We start from the raw sequence: 20,385 nt of genomic DNA, 5'->3' as shown, positions 1-20,385 counted from the left end.
TTTGAGTTCAAAACAAGCTCATTTAATAGCCAACAATAGTGCGAGTTTGATTTAGTGGCTTTTTGTGAGACAGTTTTCTTTCTTTGGCTAGGTTATGTAAGAGGTTGGCTACAGGCCAATTGTTTCTCAGAAAAGGTTGACAATGATTATAAACCCTGATCTTCTGAAATCACAAAGCATATTCCCAGCTTGGAAATAAATTTACTTATAATAAAATCATACTGCCAACTGATGTTTTTCCTTTACCCATTGTTAATCACCCAATATCTTAGTTGCTGCAGAATAAAACAAAAGTTCATGTTTTCTCGTTTTTAACAGAAATATGAACAAACTTAATAGTATCTTCCATTGACTCTGTAAACTATTTTGAATCACATATCTCCCCCTTTCTAAATAAATAAACAAATAAAACAAATCTCATGACTGGGAGAAAAACCTGACAAGTTTCCATTTTAGCTTCAGTGCACATTTCCTGGGCAATCATAAGCCAGCAACTGGTGTTTACAATCCAGCTATCTTCCGGAGAGTAGAAATAAAATATTACCTAGTATTATTGTGAGTTAGAATAAAACTCTTCGTGGTAAATTTGTGGTAATTGAGGGTTCTAATATGTGACCTCTTAAATATCAAGTTTTGTTTTATTATTTTGACTTCTATTGTGACATTAATCACATTTTTCTTTCCAATTCAGGGTCCCTACTGCTCAGTTACTGTATGTTTATAGTCTAATTTAATTTTATAATTCAGCTAAGTAAAATACTGTATGGGAAAATTATACATATCACAAAATGACTCATAATAACATTAGCTGGAGCCATATGAAATGACTGATATTTGACTGTTCTTGACCTACAGAAACGGAATTCACTTAGTTCAGACCTACCAAAACCCCACTATTTAATGGTTCAAATCAAGAAGCCACCCACTTAGTACACCTGGGTGTACTAGCAGCACCCACTGAGTGTAGGCAAAATCAGCTTGAAGTTCATAGAATCTAAGCATGGATAGATAGAGAGAGACACAGATATCTCTTTATATAGCCATATCTAGGCAGATATCTCACACCCACACACCCACATACACATACATATACATATTGTTTTAAGCCTTTTAAATGGATAGCTTTCTAAAATGAATTAGTACTTTTATAACGCATTAAACTGACTAAACCAAACAAAACAGGAACTTTCTGAATGAATCAGACATCAGAATGAACATCAACTTTTCTACTATGAATGCAGTACCATGATGCCAGCAGTACCTATTGAGTTATATTAGTTCTCACTGCAGTATCCCCAGACTATTGTGCTTTTTAAGCTTTTGTCAGTCTTGACAGATTTTCTATTTTGTCTACTATTGTATCTCTGCTCTCATAGAACCTATAACAAGTACTAACCCCATTTATTTATGGCTTCTAACATTCTTTAGAAATTTAGACTCTCTAGAGATTTAGAAAACAGGTTGCCAAATTTGTAATATTTTTAGGTAAAGCATAAAAGCAAATAATCTGTAAAATTGATGGTGTATGAGTTTCTCCTCCAAGACAGAGTTTTATGGCTTAACTTTTGTGACTTGGCTAATTGATTCTCAGTTGTGTTCCAAATATATGAGATTGTCAGATGAGTATTTGTGGATAAAGGAGATGTTATAAGAAGAAGCCAGGGAAGGTGAGTCTGATGCAGAGCTGTGGAAATTAGCAAACTATTCAATCTTAGTTCGAAATTCCTTTTTTTTTTTTTTTTTTTTTTGCTACTTTCAGAATCATTGGACTCTTAACTGTTGACCTTGGATGGACCTGGCAACTGAGTCACAGATGTTGTGACTTTAACTCTTTAGGTTGATAGCACTCAGTTTTCAGTGTGGGCTCCAGCGGCATCCACAATAATGAATTCTGAACTGCTGAGATGATTTGGCTCAATCTGTGTATCTTTCTTATGTTCTGTCCTGAAAACAAGTTCTATCATATAAATTAAAGGTAAGGCAGTCTGTTGCGTCAGTTTGTGCTCATTTTAAATCCCAAACTTTAAACTGAATGTTAACTATTCCACAGTTACAGTATTTTTCAAATGGCAAAATTGTAAATCTACTTCTGTAAATAATATTGTGGGAAAACCACAACAATTGCAATGTTGGAAAGTACTTTTCCTATCAATACTACTTTTTCATATTTTCTTATTTCATATCCATTCACACCCTTGACCAGGACAAATCAGGACATTTTTTATTATAACGCTAACCTTTTATAACCGTATAAGTAAATATTACTTTATTAATTTGTCAGATTTAGAATTAGGTGTTAATTCTTTGGTTTGCCATTTAAGTACATTTTACACATGTGTGTTTAGTGCATATTCCAAGTAACTGTCATGAAATGTAGTGAGGAATATCACTGGTCATTCAGAACAGAGGGTCAGTTTACAGTTGATGTGGACGTCTGTATCTGTGAGTGCTGGAGGCCCACGCAGCAGAGATGCACTGGAAAAGCTTCCCCCTGGCTTGTGAGGCCAGTAGCACCTCCCTTGCCCTATTAAAGCTGCAGACTAGGCCTGGCGCGGTGGCTCACGCTTGTAATCCCAGCACTTTGGGAGGCCGAGGCGGGCGGATCGTGAGGTCAGGAGATCGAGACCACGGTGAAACCCCGTCTCTACTAAAAATACAAAAAATTAGCCGGGCGTGGTGGCGGGCGCCTGTAGTCCCAGCTACTCGGAGAGGCTGAGGCAGGAGAATGGCGTGAACCCGGGAGGCAGAGCTTGCAGTGAGCCGAGATCGCGCCACTGCACTCCAGCCTGGGCGACAGAGCGAGACTCCGTCTCAAAAAAAAAAAAAAAAAAAAAAAAAAGCTGCAGACTAGCAATAAGTTTCCATTTGTGCATTGACATGTTTGGGGCAGTTTTAGAAGGTCTGACAGCATTGGGATTAGCTCCCCAGATCAGATGACTTCTAATGCATCCGCTCACATTGTTTTGCCAGCTTTCAATTGGCCAGGTTCCCTAGTTAAGTTCCTTTCATTGCAAATCTAATCCCCTTTACAAAGTAGAATATTACTCTTAGTTTTGTCCTGAAATAAGCACATTAAGTAATTCATTATAGTCTTCCAGTAAATGGTTCCTGTTATAGGCATTTTAAATATTTCCAAATGATCTTGTTGGATTAACATCAGTAAATTAAAAGTGTATTTCACCTGTCTGAATTTAGAGTTCTGTCATGAATGATGGTTTGGACAACCAAAAGTTCTGTTAAAAAGAATTGTAGGCATGTGATTTCTGTTAATGAGGCTTTTCCATGTTTAAATCTAGAACTACCACCAGACCTGATCATAGCAATTTTGTACATTAAGCTGTACTTTGTTTACAGAAAATGAAAGTAGAGATACAAAAATGATGAATTTCTCTTGTGCCTAATGTCTGCTCTTTTCATAATTATATAATTTAGCCAATGTGCTACATTCTTTAGATAATCTTGTTCCCACCTCTTTAAAGAATCCTTCTCTATTTTGCAAACTTCCCCACTTTCCTACCTGATGAATAAATGTGCAGTACAGACAAAGCTCCTGCATAGAAGCAGGTCGTGTTCCATAATGTATTTCTTTGGACCTCAGAATATTTTATTATGATATGTACGATCTGAGGCCAACAGACAAGAGCATATTTAACACAAAATGTACTCTGAATAACAGTGGTATCAAACTGAGTCATGTTGGAGAACATTATTTCCATGAAAAGTGAGGCTTCCAAAAATTTAAATGCAAGCAACAAACCTGCTCTCACTGAAACTCTGTAGCTTTGAGATCTGTGCCTTCCCACCACCCCTGAGAACTGGGAGGAGACTCCCACAGTTCTGAACGTGTGATTGATTTGGCCTGGCACCTGGTACAATGAAGGAGATTAGGAGTTTGGGAAGAGGGTAGCACAAATATTCAGGGTCAAGGAATTAGAATGAAGATGGGAGGACTATGTGAAGGGTCTGGGTGAGGAAAGAGGAACGGAAGAACATCCCCAGATGAATTCCCTCCTTTTTCCTTATAGTTTCTCCTTATCCTTCCTGTTTCTCACTTTCCAGACTTTTCAAAATTATCAGTAATTTATGAAGGGTGGAGAAGAGCAATGGCCTAAATACTATACTAGGTCGGGGATGGATCTCCCTCTTCTTGCATCCTTCCCTTTTCCTATCTTGCTGTGTGAGAACTCAACCCTTGAGTGACCTTGGTGCCACTGAGAAGTGGATGGGTAAGGCTGAGCCCTGGGTGCAGAATATACTCCATGTGTTGTTGAAGAGGCCTGAAGTCCAGTAGCAACAAAAGGGAATTCCTCTTTGAGGCTCTGTGGGCTTGCAGATCTTATCAGTTAGATGTGTAGTATTACTGCTTTTCATTTAGGACACACAGTATCTTTCATGGAGCATTCTCCAACTCAAGAATTCCAGGTCTGATCTTACCAATGGGGTGGAGTTTAATGAATCTGATGAAAAATTGGCAGTTCAACCAGGATCCTCTTAAAGACTTGATTCCTAAGTTAGATATATCAATTTAAAAAAAAATGTCGTGAAGTATAGGCATTATGAACAGCAAGAGGAAGTTTAAAAAAGATTATAAAAATTTCTCTTATAATTTCATCTATTTGGGGATACTCAAGGGAATCTGCACTGTACTAAATGGGCACACTGAAATTCAGCGCATATTGATCCTTTTGTGGTTCATAAGCGTGATGATTGGGTTTCACAGTAATGTGTGAGATGTGCCTTCTTCAGCCTTATTAGGATGTTGGCACATTACCCATCTGATATGAAAAAATTCAGTACATATTTAACTCTGTGTTCCTATACAAGGCCAACTTAGATTTGTGGTTTGAAAGGATTTGGGCTCTAATTTGTTCATTTAATAGTCTGTGGCTAATTAACTGAGTTGGTTAGAATTCAGCTCTAGAGAGCTTAAGGTCAAGGGTTCAATTTGCCTGTGGACCAGTTTATCTTTTCTGTTTCATGGTCATCGATTACACTCCTAATCCCTATTCAGGTGACTTACAAAGTTATGTTATTGATTATGAGGGATTGGATATGGACAAATTAAAGCAAAACCTTTACCAGAGCAAATTTATTGCATATAGTTGACAGGTCAAAATGGCATGCCACTTAGTATCGTGAAGTTTGCTATTGGACAGGACCTATCGGCTTTGCCACTTTACTAGAGTACTTTGGGCAATATGGTTTACTTTCCTAAATTTTAGTTTCTCTAGCTACAGAATGAAGATGGTATCAGCCTCATAGGGAAGCTATGAGGATCACCGAGATCCTCAGATAAAATGTTGGTTGTGGCACACAGTTGGGACATGATCTTTGTTTACACTGGCCCAGTTCCCTCAGGGTATACTGTCCCATGCTGAATGTCCTAGGGCCTCTGCTTACTCTGTGCTCTGCAGATGGTGTCTGTTTAACTTCTGCACCCACCATAGTTCATCAATAGCTGTCTCCAGCTATGCATCAGGAGAGCTTGAGAGCTTGCCTATGAGGACAGTTTGTTCAATGATTCCTCTTATTTCATAGCACCTTTCAACTAAATGGTTCTGAGTGGTACGAGTTAGAGTGCACAGGAGAGGATGGGAGTCTCATAGATACATACACAAAAGATAAGTAGGCCTACTCTGTTGGAGGAGATTACATAGATGGGCTTCAGGCTGTATCTGAGTCTTCATATTTCTTCCACTTTATCAGGGCCTTCCAGTGAGTTATCATCCCAAAGTCATTTTCAAGTTTGTGCTCCTAACTACCCTGCTCATTTCCTCATTTGTAAATTTGTTCATCTCCCAGGAGAGAGTTGAAAGTAATAGGTATCATAAAGAAGACTTGGCATAGAAATTATAAATAAGATCAATAAAAATATGATGGAATGATGCTTTTTAATTCTCCTTCAAAGATTATTAGCTCTTTTTTGTGGAGAGAAAAATGCAAATGTGATGCTAATTATGAAGATCCATCTGTTATACTTAAAGTACCACAGGAAAAAAAGCCTAAATTTAAAGCTCTTCTGTAGTACTTTGCAACCTTTGAAGACTCATTTTGGAGAGGCTGTTTCCATTTCAAACAAACTTTGATGTCCTCTAAGGTGGGATGTCTACGTGAAAGACTCTGAGTTGCTATTTGAAGAGGCCAGTTTATTCTGATATACCACTGTTTTTTGTTTCTTTTATTCTGCTGTACCAAATATGTAGTTAATGGACAACTGAATAATTATTTGGAAAGAATTGTTAAATAAATTATGAAAAGCAAACATTAGATAACCACCAACCCCTGAGTACTTACTCAGCTCAGAATTTGTTTCTTTTAACACCCTTCCTGGACAGGGATTCCAAAGAGTACTTCAATAAACGTCTATTGAAATCTGTTCTATACTAAGACTGAGCATTCTCCAGGTATTTTGGGTCAGGTCCAACTTAGGAGCTGGATGAGAAATTCATCTGACCTCTCTCATCCTGTGTTTTTTAATTTGTAAAACTGGAAAAGTTATTTTCAATAAATCTTCACAAAGTCCTGAGTTAAAGAACCTAAGTATTGTTAAAGCCCCAAATTCATATTCTTTCCATTGTGTGATGTGATGTCATATGGCATAGAGATAGAGATTTATAAGTTATCAAGGTAAAGGGACTGAGTCCATTTCATGCTGCTATAATAGAGTACCACAGAATGGGTAATTTATAAACAATAGAAGTTTACTGGGCTGTTCTGGAGGTTGGGAAGTTCAAGATCAAGGGGATGTGTCTGGTGAGGAACTTGTTGCTGCATCATAATAAGGCTGAAAGCATCACATGGTGACAATGTGCACAAGAGATAGCAAGAGAGGACTGAATTCACTCCTGCGATAATGACAAACTCACTCCCGAGGTAATGACATTAACCCAATTAATAAGGGCAGCCCTGCCCCTGTGGCTTTGCTGGGCTCAGTCCACCCAGCAGCTCTCACAAGTTAAAGTCTTGTGCCTGCAATTTTTCCAGGCTGGAGTTGCACACTGGTGACCCTGTGGTTCATGGTCTCAGGGGCCACACCATTCTCATGGCTCCACTAGGCATTGCTCTAGCAGGGACTGTCTCCAGTGGCTCCACCCCTGTGACAAGTCTTTGCCTGGGTCCCCGACTGTCTGTAACATCCTTTGAAACCTAGATGGAGGCTGCCATGGCCCCACAACTCTTGAATTATGTGTGCCTTCAGAATTAACACCATATGGATGTTGCCAAGATTTATAGCTTGTACCTGGTGGAGTGGCAGGTGAAGCCACACCTCAGCTCACTTGAACCACGGCCAGAGCAGCTGAGGGGTGCTGTACCAGAATTCCAGGAGTGGAGTCCCAAGGCAGTGTAGGGCAGCGAATGTTGAGGTCTTGTAGGTGCCTCTCTGGAAACCTTGCCCTTGAAGTTCTAGCTTGCCTTGGAGATGTCTGAAATGCCTTCAGGATCATTGTCCTACAGTCTTGATGAGTAGAACCTGGCTTCCTTCTATCCATATGAGTCTCTTTAGCAAACGTCTCTTGGCCACACCCTTAGTATTCTCTCCTGAACAAACTTTTTTATTCTTTACATGGTCAGGCTGATAGTTTTCCAAATCTTTCCATTCTGCTTCCCTTTTAATTATAAATTCCATTTTTATATCATTTCTCTCTTCCTTCATTTTACTGTAAGTATCTAAAAGAAGCCATGCACCAGCTTGAACTCTTTGCAGCTTAGATATTTCTTCTGCCAGATATCCTAGTTCCTCACTCTTAAGTCCCACCTTCCACAAAGTTCTAGGACATGGACATAATTCCATGAAGTTCTTTACAACTGTATAACTAGGATAAAGGATGGCCTTTATTCCACTTTCCAATGCTCCTTGACTTATGATGTGGTTACATCTTGATAAGCCCATTGTATGTTGAAAATACAATAAGTCAAAAATACATTTAACACATCAAACCTACTGAACATCATAGCTTAGGATAGCCTACCATAAACATGCTCAGAATGTTCACATTAGCCTATAGACAAAAGCCTATTGTATAATCTAGTATGGAGTATCATAATCTAGTATGGAATATCTCATGTAACTTATTGAGTACTGTACTGAAATTGAAAAACAGAATGGTTGTATGGGTACTGAAAGAACTGTTTCTATTGAATGCATATTACTTTCACACCATCATAAAGTAAAAAAATTGTTTAAGTTGGGGACCATCTATATCTGGCTTCTCATATCTGTCTGATACCATATCAGAATGGCCCTTACACTCTGTATTTCTACCAACATTCTGACCATGACCAGTTAAGTAATCCCTAGGAAGATCTAGGTTCTCCCTACAGCTCTTGTCTTCTTCTGACCCCTCACCAGAATTGCCCTTACCACTCCATTCACAGCAATCCAGGCTTTTACTAGCTGCTGCTCCAGATTTTTCCAGCCTCTATGCATTACCCAATTCTAAAGCTTCTTCCACTTTTCATTTATTTGTTATAGCAACAACCCCATTCTCTGCACCAATTTTCTGCCTTAGTCTGTTTTGTGCTGCTATAACACAACACCAGAGATTTTGGAGTTTATAAAGAAATGAAATTTATTCTGCTCATGGTCTGGAGGCTGGGAATTCCAAGACTGAGGGACTGCATCTTGTGAGGGTCTTCTTTGTGTCATACCATGACAGAAAGCAGGAGGGCAAAAGAGTGCATATGAGAGACAGAGGAAGAAAAGGGGACAGAACTCATCCTGTTCTCATGAACCAATTCCAGCAATAACTAACCAATGCCCGTGTTAATTAACTCATTCCCATAATAACATCATTAATGCATTTATGAGGGTAGAACTCTTGTAACCTAATCACTTCTTAAAGGTCCCACTTCTAGACACCACTGCCTTGGGGATTCAGTTTCCAACACATGAACTTTGGAGGATGCATTGAAGCCACAGCAGGGACTAATGGAAGACACTAGATATTTTCAACTCTCTGAAAAAGGAGAGAATAAGAAAGAGAGAGAGAGAGAGGGAGAGAACAAGCTTCAGGTAGCTCAGGAACTGAGCCATGAGGGCCAGCTCTGATTGAGGACGGTAGTATTTGAAATGAGTCCCTGAGTTGTTCTCACCATAAAAGCGAGGGATGGAGTTTTAAGAAGGAGATTGTTCTCAATAGTGCCAAATGATGCAGAGAAGTCCAAAAGAGGGAGAACAAAGATAAGGCAAAAATTCACAGTGCAAGAAAAAAAAAAGAATAGAATGACAGAACCCACAGAACCTCTGAGATTTTCATTAATACAATACACATACCAGAAAACTAAGATCAAGAAAGATAGACACTTAGGCAGGGCTACATAGCTAATCACCAATCGTTCCCAGATCGGTTCTGTCTCCAGATTCCCAGCATATGCCTTCTTCTTTCATGCCTTCCCTTCACTTCGTAGCTAGTCAGACCCTTTAGCACTTTCCAAAGTTTTGATTATAGTGATATTTTAAACGTGAACATGAATCTCACCAGAAAGTTTCTCCACACATGGAAACTTATTTGGGGCAATGTAAGTATTAAACATATTCTTCTTAAGGTTTGCTCAAGAGCTTCTTATACTGAAAAACTTACACATCATCTCTTAATAGCTAAAAATATATACCCTGATAAGAAATAAAGGGAATTTGTGATATGACATTTATAACAATTTAACAGAATACTTATTGACATATTCAGATTTTTCAGTTACCTAATTATTTTTTAAACTCAGTTCTTTCCCATGATCATAGAAGACTATTTGATATGCAGAGACACCTAGAGAAGTTTTAGCCAGCTGGGGGCGGTGGCTCATGCCTTTAATCCCAGCGCTATGGGAGGCTGAGGCAGGCAGATCACTTGAGGTCAGGAGTTTGAGACCAGCCTGGCCAACGTGGTGAAACCCTGTCTCTACTAAAAATACAAAATTAGCCAGGCATGGTGGTGCACGCCTGTAATCCCAGCTACTTGGGAGGCTGAGGCAGGAGAATCGCTTGAACCCAGGAGGTGGAGGTTGCAATGAGCTGAGGCCGCACTTTTGCACTCCAGTCCAGGTGACAAGAGTGAAACTCTGTCTCAAAAAAAAAAAAAAAAAAAGTTTTAGCCGAGGTGCCCTGCAGTGGCTTACAACTTTAATCCCAGCTCTTTGGGAGGCTGAGTCAGGCAGGTTGCTTGAGCCCAGGAGTTCAAGACCAGACTGAGACACATGCTGAAATCCTATCTCTACAAAAAATACAGTAATTAGCTGGGCATGGTGGCATGTGCCTGTAGTCCTAGCTACTTGGGAGGCTGAGGTGGGAGGATCACTTGAGCCCAGGAGGTCAAGGCTGCAGGGGGCCATAATCATGCCTCTGCACCCCAGCCTGGGTGACAAAGTGAGACCCTGTCTCAAAATAATAATAATAATAAAGTTTTTTTTTTCAGAAATTCTGAATTTAATTGATGAGAAAATTGAAGCAATACATCAAGAAGGCAGTAGACTTTTTCATCCCTTTTCCTCCATGGTGGTCCTACAAATTGCTGCTCCAGACATATTTTAAATCCCTATGGCTAGGTTAGTTTAGGTGTTTTGTTAGGTATTTTTGACTTCCTGATCAACTAATAGCCTAATAAACAATGCATTTAACAAGGCAGGGGCCAGGTACAGTGTCTCACACCTGTAATACCAACACTTTGGGAGGGAGAGGCAGGAGGATCGTTTGACCCAGGAGTTTAAAATCAACCTGAGCAACATAGAGAGAGCCTTTCTCCAAAAAAAAAAAAAAAAAAAAAAAAAAAAAAAATTAGTTGGCATGGTGGCACATGCCTGTGGTCCCAGCTACTTGGGAGGCTTGTATTATTCCATTTCCTTTTTTTTTTTTTTTCTGTATGAAAATGAAAAATATTTGTTTTTTTTTTATTATTATACTTTAAGGTTTAGGGTACATGTGCACAACATGCAGGTTTGTTACATATGTATACATGTGCCATGTTGGTGTGCTGCACCCATTAACTCGTCATTTAGCATTAGGTATATCTCCTAATGGTATCCCTCCCCCCTCCCCCCACCCCACAACAGTCCCCGGAGTGTGATGTTCCCCTTCCTGTGTCCATGTGTTCTCATTGCTCAATTCCCACCTATGAGTGAGAACATGTGGCGTTTGGTTTTTTGTTGTCGCAATAGTTTGCTAAGAATGATGGTTTCCAGCTTCATCCATGTCCCTACAAAGGACATGAACTCATCGTTTTTTATGGCTGCATAGTATTCCATGGTGTATATGTGCCACATTTTCTTAATCCAGTCTATCATTGTTGGACATTTGGGTTGGTTCCAAGTCTTTGCTATTGTGAATAGTGCTGCAGTAAACATACGTGTGCATGTGTCTTTATAGCAGCATGATTTATAATCCTTTGGGTATATAGCCAGTAATGAGATGGCTGGGTCAAAAGGTATTTCTAGTTCTAGATCTCTGAGGAATCGCCACACTGACTTCCACAATGGTTGAACTAGTTTACAGTCCCACCAACAGTGTAAAAGATGTTCCTATTTCTCCACATCCTCTCCAGCACCTGTTGTTTCCTGACTTTTTAATGATCGCCATTCTAACTGGTGTGAGATGGTATTTCATTGTGGTTTTGATTTGCATTTCTCTGATGGCCAGTGATGATGAGCATTTTTTCATGTGTTTTTTGGCTGTAAATGTCCTCTTTTGAGCAGTGTCTGTTCATATCCTTCGCCCACTTTTTGATGGGGTTGTTTGTTTTTTTCTTGTAAATTTGTTTGAGTTCATTTTCATGCTGCTGATAAAGACATACCTGAGACTGGTATTTTACAAAAGAAAGAGGTTTATTGGACTTACAGTTTCGCATGGCTGGGGAGGCCTCACAATCATGGCAGAAGGTAAAAGGCACATCTAACATGGTGGTAGACAAGAGAAGAGAGTTTGTGCAAAGAAACTCCCATTTTTAAAACCATCAGACCTCATGAGACTCATTCACTATCATGAGAACAGCACAGGAAAGATCTGCCCCCCTAATTCAATCATCTCCCACCAGGTTCCTCCCACGACACGTGGGAATTGTGGGAGTTACAATTCAAGACGAGATTAGGGTGGGGGACACAGCCAAACCATATCACGGCTGAAGCAGGAGAATTGCTTGAGCCCAGGAGGTCAAGGCTGCAGTGAGCCATGAGCGCACCATTGCACTTCAGCCTGAGTGACAGAGCAAGACCCTGTCTCAAAAATGACAGCAATAACAACAAAAACAAAGCACATATCAAGCTCCAAGAAAGGGCCTATCTGTGTAACTGGAGATTATAAAGTCAAAGAAAGTGCCTATGTATTTGCTCTCTGTTTTCTGTTTGTTTTTGAGTTGCATTTTAAAAAATTTTATGTAAAGACCCGTGTCTCACTTTGTTGCCCAGATGGATCTTGAACTCTCAGCCTCAAGCAGTCCTCCCACCTTGGCCTCCCAGAGGGCTTAAATTACTGGCATAAGCTACCACACCTGACTTGCTCACTGTTTTTTCAACAGAGTGTACACCACACCAAAGCTCTGGGCTCTGAGCCAACTCAGAGTAAAACTATGGAGTTGACTAAATTTGTCTTTAAGTTTACACCCACCACCTTCACCCAGTCATTATACTTAACTCTTCCTTAGGAGATGTGATGTATCATTGCACAATCTCTCCAGATAACTCTCTAAAATATCTTCCGCTCATCTGAGCTACAGGTCATATGATCTCTCTCTCTCTGCCCTTTTAAACCATGATGAGACTTTTTCCTCTAATACATACTTCACCATTCAGGCTCTGTGTATTAACTGATTGAACTTAAAAACAGTTACTTAATGAGGTTGCACTAGAGAAGACAGTAACCACTGTTACTGTATTAGTTCATTTTCATACTGCTATAAAGAAATACCTAAGACTGGGTAATTTATAAAGAAAAGAGGTTTAGTTGACTCACAGTTCTACAGGCAGTGCAGGAAGCATAGCAGCTTCTGCTTCTGCAGAGGCCTCAGGGAACTTTTAATCATGGTGGAAGGCAAAGGGGGAGTGAGGGAGGCACTTCACATGCCAGAGAAGGAGGAAGAGAGAGAGCAGGGTGGTGCTACAGACTTTTAAAAAACCATATCTCATGAGAACTCACTCATTATCATGAGAACAGCACCAACAGGAATGGTATTAAACCATTCATGAGAAACTGCCCCCATGATCCAATCACCTCCCACCAGGCCCCATCTCCAACATTGGGATTTATAATTTGGCATGATATTTGGGCAGGGACAAAGGTCCAAACCATATTATTATATCCCAGACCCCTCCAAATCTTATGTCCCCCTCACATTGCAAAACACAATCATGCCTTCCCAACAGTCCCCCAAAGTCTCAACTCATTCCAGCATTAACTCAAAAATCCAAAGTCTAAAGTCTCATCTGAGACAAGGCTAGTCCGTTCCAACTATTAGCCTGTAAAATCAAAACAAGTTAGTTACTCCCAAGATACAATGGGGATATAGGCATTGGGCAAATACTCCTATTCTAAAAAGGAGAAATTGGTCAAGAGAAGGGGGATACAGGCAAGTCCAGGACCCAGCAGGGCAATCATTACATCTTAAAGCTCCAAAATCTCCTTTGACTGCATGTCTCACATCCAGGGCACACTGGTGCAATGGGTGGGCTCCCAAAGCCTTGGGCCATTCCACCCCTGAGGCTTTGCAGGGTTCAGCCCCCTTGGCTGCTCTCAAGGTTTGCCATTGAGTACTTGCGGCTTTACCAGGCACATGGTGCAAGCTGTTGATGGATCTAACATTCCGGGGTCTGGAGGATGGTGGCCCTTTTTTCACAGCTCCACTAGGCAGTGCCCCAGTGGAGACTCTGTGTGGGGGCTCCAACCCCACATTTTGCCTCTGCACTGCCCTAGTAGAGGTTCTTCATGAGGGCTCCATCCCTGCAGCAGGCTTCTACCTGAACATCTAGGCTTTTCTGTACATCCTCTGAAATCTAGGTAGAGGCCCCCAAACCTCAACTCTTGTACTCTGCATACCTGCAGATTTAATACCATATGGAAGTTGCCAAGGCTTAATTAAGGCTTTCACCCTCAGAAACTGTGGCCTGAGCTTTACCTGGGCCCCTTTGAACCACAGCTGGAGCTGAAACGGCTGGGATGCAGCAATCAGGGTTCTGAGTCTGCAGAGGGCAATGAGGCCCTGGGCCTAGCCCAATAAATCATTCTTCCCTCCTTGGCCTCTGGGCCTGTGATGGGAGGGGCTTCCTTGAAGGTCTCCGAAATGCCTTCAAGGCCTTTGTCTCATTGTCTTGGATATTAGCACTTGGCTCCTCTTTACTTATGCAAATTTCTACAGCTTGGTTGAATTCCTCCCCTGAAAATGGGCTTTTCTTTTCTACCATATGTCCAGGATTCAAATTTTCCAGACTTTTATGCTCTGTTTTCCTTTTAAATATAAGTTGCAGTTTCAGTTCATTTATTTACTTATGTATATGACCATAGGTGGTTAGAAGCAACCAGGTCACATCTTGAATGCTTTGCTGCTTAGAAATTCTTCCACTGGGTACCCTAAATCATCAATCTCAAGTTCAAAATTCCACAGATCCTTAGAGCAGGGGCATAATGCAGCCAGGCTATGCTAAAGCATAGCAAAAGTGACCTTTACTCCAGTTTCCAGTAAGTTCCTGATTTCCATCTGAGACCTCCTCAGCATGGACTTCACTGTCTATATCACTATCAGAATCTTGGTCACAACAATTTAGTCAGTCTCTAGGAAATTCCAAACCTCGTTTCATCTTTCTGTCTCCTTTTGGGTCTCCCAAATGGTTCTAGCCTTTGCCTGTTACCCAGTTCCACATTTTTAGGTATCTTTATAGCAATGTCCCTCTTCTTGGTACAAATTTTTGTATTATTTAATCCTTTTTTTTTTTTTTTTTGAGACGGAGTCTCACTCTGTCACCCAGGCTGGAGTGCAGTGGCGCGATCCCAGCTCACTGCAAGCTCTGCCTCTTGGGTTCACGCCATTCTTCTGCCTCAGCCTCCTGAGTAGCTGGGACTATAGGCACCCACCACCATGCCCAGCTAATTTTTTGTATTTTTAGTAGAGACACAGTTTCACAGTATTAGCCAAGATGGTTTGATCTCCTGACCTCATGATCCACCCACCTTGACCTCCCAAAGTGCTGGGATTACAAGCATGAGCCACCGTGCCTGGCCTATTTAATTCTTGCACTGCTATAAAGAAATACCTGAGACTCAATAATTTATTAAGAAAAAATATTTCACTGGTTCATAGTTCTTCAGGTTGTGCAGAAAGCATAGAAGTTTCTGCTTCTAGGAAGTCCTCAGGGGGCTTTTAATCCTGGTGAAGGCAAATGGGGAGAAACGCATTTCCCATAGCCAGAGCAAGAGGAAAAGAGGGAGTGGGGAGGTGCTATATACTTTTAAACAACCAGATCTCATGAGAACTCACTCACTATCATGAGTACAGCACCAAGGGTGATGGTGTTAAACCATTTATGAGAAACTGCCCCCATGATCCAATCACCTTCCACCAGGCCCCAATGCCAACATTGGAGATTACAATTTGACATAATATTTGGGCAGGGAGTCAGATCCAAACCATATTCATTGCCCATTATAATGATGTCTAAGGAAAGCAGGATTAAATGGAGAGTTAAAATCTAGAATTACACTAATAACAACAATACTAATAATATGATTATAAAAGCACAGCAGCTTAAATGTTTTGAGCACTTAACATCTACCAGAATATGTAAGCCTTTTAATATTATAATAAGTCTGTAAAATTTCTCACCGTTTGAATGAGGAGAGGTCTAGGCAGGTTATAAAATGTATCTGGGGATTTAGAGCTGTGGATTTCATCACAGATCTGTTGAGTTCCAGTGGCTTAACTACTGTGCAATCAAGTGGTTGAGTGGACCCAACATATAGGTCACTCTTATGATCCACGTACATCTCCCATTGTTGGGACCAAAGCTGTATTTAACAGCTATTGTTAGGCACACACTGGGATGTTGAAAAGTCACACTAACTCAGGAAACACAGTGATCAACATGATATTCATGTGTAACCTGCAACAGGTGTGACCACACAAACCATAACATCGCTGTGCTTTATAATACATAATTTTAGAGAACAATGATTTAATATTTGTTGATAACCTGCAGATGAGGGGAAAAGTTGTTTTATAAGGTAGTATAGTTTATAAGTATTGGTTGGAACTAGAAGGTTAAAAACTCTTGACAGGGGGCAGGGGCTATGGAGAAGAAATATGTGTATCAATAATTGCCATCAGAGCAGGAAGAAAGGAAGGGATTGAATAAAAATGAATAGGACAATGAAAAGGGAAGAGATGTTTCTCTAGACTAAACCTATTGTCATGTATGATATAATTCGGTTATTCATTTGTTTGTTAACTTGTTACTTTTTATTTAAGCAAACTATGCTCATTTAAAAAATTTTAACAGGACACCAAAAATAAAAATTGTATTACTCATAATTTCACAACTTTACTGATATAGTTAACATTGAAGTACATCTTTCTTCAGCTATTTTTCTCTGCATGTTATATTTTATTTTGGGATCTTTCTGCATGTATTCCTCTAGAATATTCAGTGGCTGCACAAAATTTTCTTATATTACTGGTTTTCAAATGATTTGGCCTCAGGACCCCTTTATATGCTTAACAATTGTTGAGGACTCCAAAGGATTCTGGTTTATACTATTGATATTTACCTTAGTAAAAATTAAAACTGAGAAAAGCTTAACATATTTATATATTTATTAATTTAAAAATAATATTAAACCTAATACATGTTAATATAAATAAATATATTTTCCAGAACAAAAGAATAATTAAGAGTGATATTGTTTTCTAGTTTTTTGTGAACATCACTTCTTTAGTGACTGGTTTAATGGAAAATAGCTAAGCTCTCATATGTATGCATATGACCTGTTTCAACAGTTTGTTTTGATTGACAATATGAAGAAAATACAGGCTCATACAAATATGTAGTTATTAAAGTGGTATTTTAATAGCATTTTGAGATAATTTTGAATATTCTTCTTTGATGTCACACCAAAACTTGACAGGTAGTTGTTTCTAAAGGTTGGTTGAAATGTGGAATCCATGAGTTCTTCGTATTTCACTGTCTATGTATGTAGTATATACATATGTATGTATTAAATCCACCATCATGTCTTGCATTTTGAATGGAGACTTTACCCATGCATAATTCTGTAACATTGTACATTAGTCATTTGGAAAATAACATTCTGAATTATATAGAACTTCTAAATGTTGATACATTTTACTTTATAACATATAAAATATCATATTTATTAATACCACTAATGACCTCGTCTAAAGGTCTTTAAGTATTGAGAAGCTGGCAAGCATACCGTGACAGAAACAAATCTTCCAAAATTCTTATATTTGCTTGAAAGCTCAAATTTTACCATTGGCAACAAACAACTGTCAAGGTGGGTTCACTTTCCTCTTGGATAAAAAGCCCCATGCTCAAGTCTGGACAACAATACTTTGTCATTTGTTGTTTCAAACGAAATATTTTCATTAAAAAAAGGTTAATTTGGCTTGAAACCCAAAAACTCATTACACAAGTGCTTTATCTCAAGATAGCCATCATCTTTCTATGTGCATATTTCTCATTTTGTCACAGAATATTAAAAAGATATGTACTGAGGTTGATTTACTTCTTTATCAAGGATATTCTTAAGTAATATTGGCATTTTTTGATTGCAAGTGTGGAAGTGAAGTCTACATGGCCAGGAGTAGTACAGTTTGGTGCTGCAACCTTGACTCATGCTAAGGTCCAGGCAATTTAACCCATCATTTCATTTGGGCCATCAGTGAGGATGTCAGCTTGGTGAAATGGGTAGTAACATTGCAATGTTACTATGAAAGCAAGTTTAAAAACAATTTAACTTGGCACCAAAATGATCGACATATTTATAGCAATTTGACTACTATATAATATGTAAAGGAAAAAATGAAATTGGAATCACTGATGTTGCAAATGCTTGATAGAGAAATAGCATCAGAGCAGAAAACACAGATTCTGGAGTTAGAATACTGCTGCCTTCTTTGCGTGCTTATTAGCTGTATGACTTTGGACAAGTCATTGAATTTCCCATTCTGCATCTGTAAAATGTCAATAATACATTTTCTTACAAAGATGTTGTAAAGGCAGAACAAGACTATGTGGAAAGTGCCTGATATAGTACCCAACACGTAGTAGGTCTTCCCTAACTAGAAGCTGTTATATTTTTATTAATGAGAAAACATCTCCCCAAATCAAGGGTTGGGGCCAAGAGGTCTCTTATCTAGACCCATTCTGCCTCTGAGCATGCAAATCAAAGAATCCATTGGTAGATGTGGTTGCAGGAGGTGGGAAGAAAAATAGGAATCCAAAAGCCTGATACAAAAGTCTGTAAGAGTCATCAAAACAGAAAGAAGGTCACAGATAGCAGGCTCTTTGCTATCTTCTCCCAGAGAGGCAGGGAAACAGAAGCAGGAAATCGATGGGTTGAAGGGAGTAGAGGAAACAAATTTCATCCCAAAGGAGGCTCCTGGTGACTGCTGGATTATTCAAACTTCCTGGCTGAGAGAGCTGGTTTACAGGGCCAGGGTGGAATGGATAGGATTCTTACACTTTTAGGCTGAATAAGAATTTTCTTGCCAACATGACAGCTTTGAGCAACAATCAAGGGCTTCAAATTTCCACAACACCTGAGGTCACTCAGTTTATACTTAACGTGCCAGTTTTGTTATTATTTCCAGTGTCATATTGGATTCTTGGTAATAATTGTCTATCACTGAATATCAGATTGACACTAATTCTTTCTCTGGGGTCTTCTGTACAGATCACTGACTTTGAACAGATGTACATGTGCAGATGTCTGCAACCTTGTCAGGAGTTTCCTCTGGCTTAATTGGTGCTTTTTGTTATTTATTAAGCACTCCTCAACATGATGGATCATCAAAGGATTATGTGTATTACATGCCCTTTACTTTATATAAAGTATATTAAAGATAGAATTGCACATGTGCATCTATCATATAAGTTATAAAGCTCTTGATCCCTGAAAAATGCCAGTCACTTCCAGTACTTAGCTTTGTTAGAATTTCTTTTGTTTTATTTTTTAGTTGATTGGTTGACTTGTTCGCTAGAGTTGAATATACATCATGGTGAAAGTTAGGTGCTATTTAGAAAAGAAAGCATTACTCACAAAAATAAGTTGTTTCTTAACAACTCACTGATAGATACTTAATTATCAGAGCCTTATAACAATTTAGAGGTAGGAGAGCTTAGATGGCCAGCTTAGTTCTCCTACCTCTAAATTGGCATAGGGCTCCAATCTGTTGATTTTAGCATCAGAAGGCAAGATCTAGTGACTGGATAGCTTGAATGGATTTTTACATATGTATTTATTAGCCTCATAGGAGGATAACTTGAAAATAATTTATTTTCTGTTTTGGTATTTGTTTTCATATTAACAAGGTATATATTCTATACTTCAGCCATAAAATTGGAGTATAAGAAAAATGTTTGGTCATCAGTTCAGTGATAGATTCATTGACTGATTAATTAATTGATTCAATGACCATGTATTGGCTTCTTATTATGTGGCAGGCAGTGTTCTAGGTCCTACAGAAACAGCAATAAATAAAACTGACAAAAATATCTGAATTTGTGGGGCTTAAATTTTGGGAGTGGAGTGGGAGGAGGGAGAAACAATTTTTTTTAAGTAAATCATAAAGCACATTGAAAGATACTAAGTGCAAAGGAAGGAAAAACTCATACAGCCAGGAAAGGAAATAAGAACTGCCCGGGATGGAGGTGGGTTGCAATTTTAATGGGGCAGTTGAGGAAGACCTAATCGAGAGTGAGATTTGAACAAAGATGACGTAGGAGAGAGGGTGAACCCTGCAGATGAAGGGAGAGAGGTTGAACCCTGCAGAGGAGGGGAGCATTTCAGGCCAAGGGTTGAGCCCATGCAGAGGCATTGAGGGGAGACAGCAGGGATGGTAGCATGTGTAGAATGTGAGGTCAGAGACAGTAGTGAAGAGGGAGGGAATGGACAGAGGGGAAAGCCATTATAAAATCTGAGCGCAGTGTAAAGTGATCTGCCTTATGTTTTAATAGAATCACTCTTGCCACTGGGTTAGAAAGACTGTATTGGGTGTGTCTTAAATTATTTGTGCTGTTATAACAAAATACCACAGACTGGTAATTTTGAAATAAAAGAAACTCATTTCCTCACAGTTGGAGGCTGGGAAGTCCAAAATCAAGGCACTGGCGGTTAGGTGTCTGGTACAGACTCGTTCATCTAGATGTCCTCACGTGGTGCAAGGGACGGAAGGG

At 39.4% G+C, this 20,385-nt stretch overlaps 1 protein-coding gene and 1 non-coding gene across 2 annotated transcripts in view; both read left to right on the top strand.

Annotated features, from left to right (window-relative positions):
* The window catches only part of LHFPL6 (LHFPL tetraspan subfamily member 6), a 257,442-nt gene that overhangs the window by 148,189 nt on the left and 88,868 nt on the right, over positions 1-20,385 (top strand). The window lies entirely within an intron of this gene.
* Positions 4,680-4,781, top strand: LOC129464275 (small nucleolar RNA U13). Its single transcript, XR_008651514.1, has one exon. It is a non-coding gene; the product is annotated as a small nucleolar RNA U13 (small nucleolar RNA).

Source organism: Symphalangus syndactylus, chromosome 15, assembly GCF_028878055.3.
Source record: "Symphalangus syndactylus isolate Jambi chromosome 15, NHGRI_mSymSyn1-v2.1_pri, whole genome shotgun sequence".
NCBI classification, from domain to species: Eukaryota; Metazoa; Chordata; class Mammalia; order Primates; family Hylobatidae; genus Symphalangus; species Symphalangus syndactylus.
This window is presented reverse-complemented; position numbering and strand designations above follow the sequence as displayed.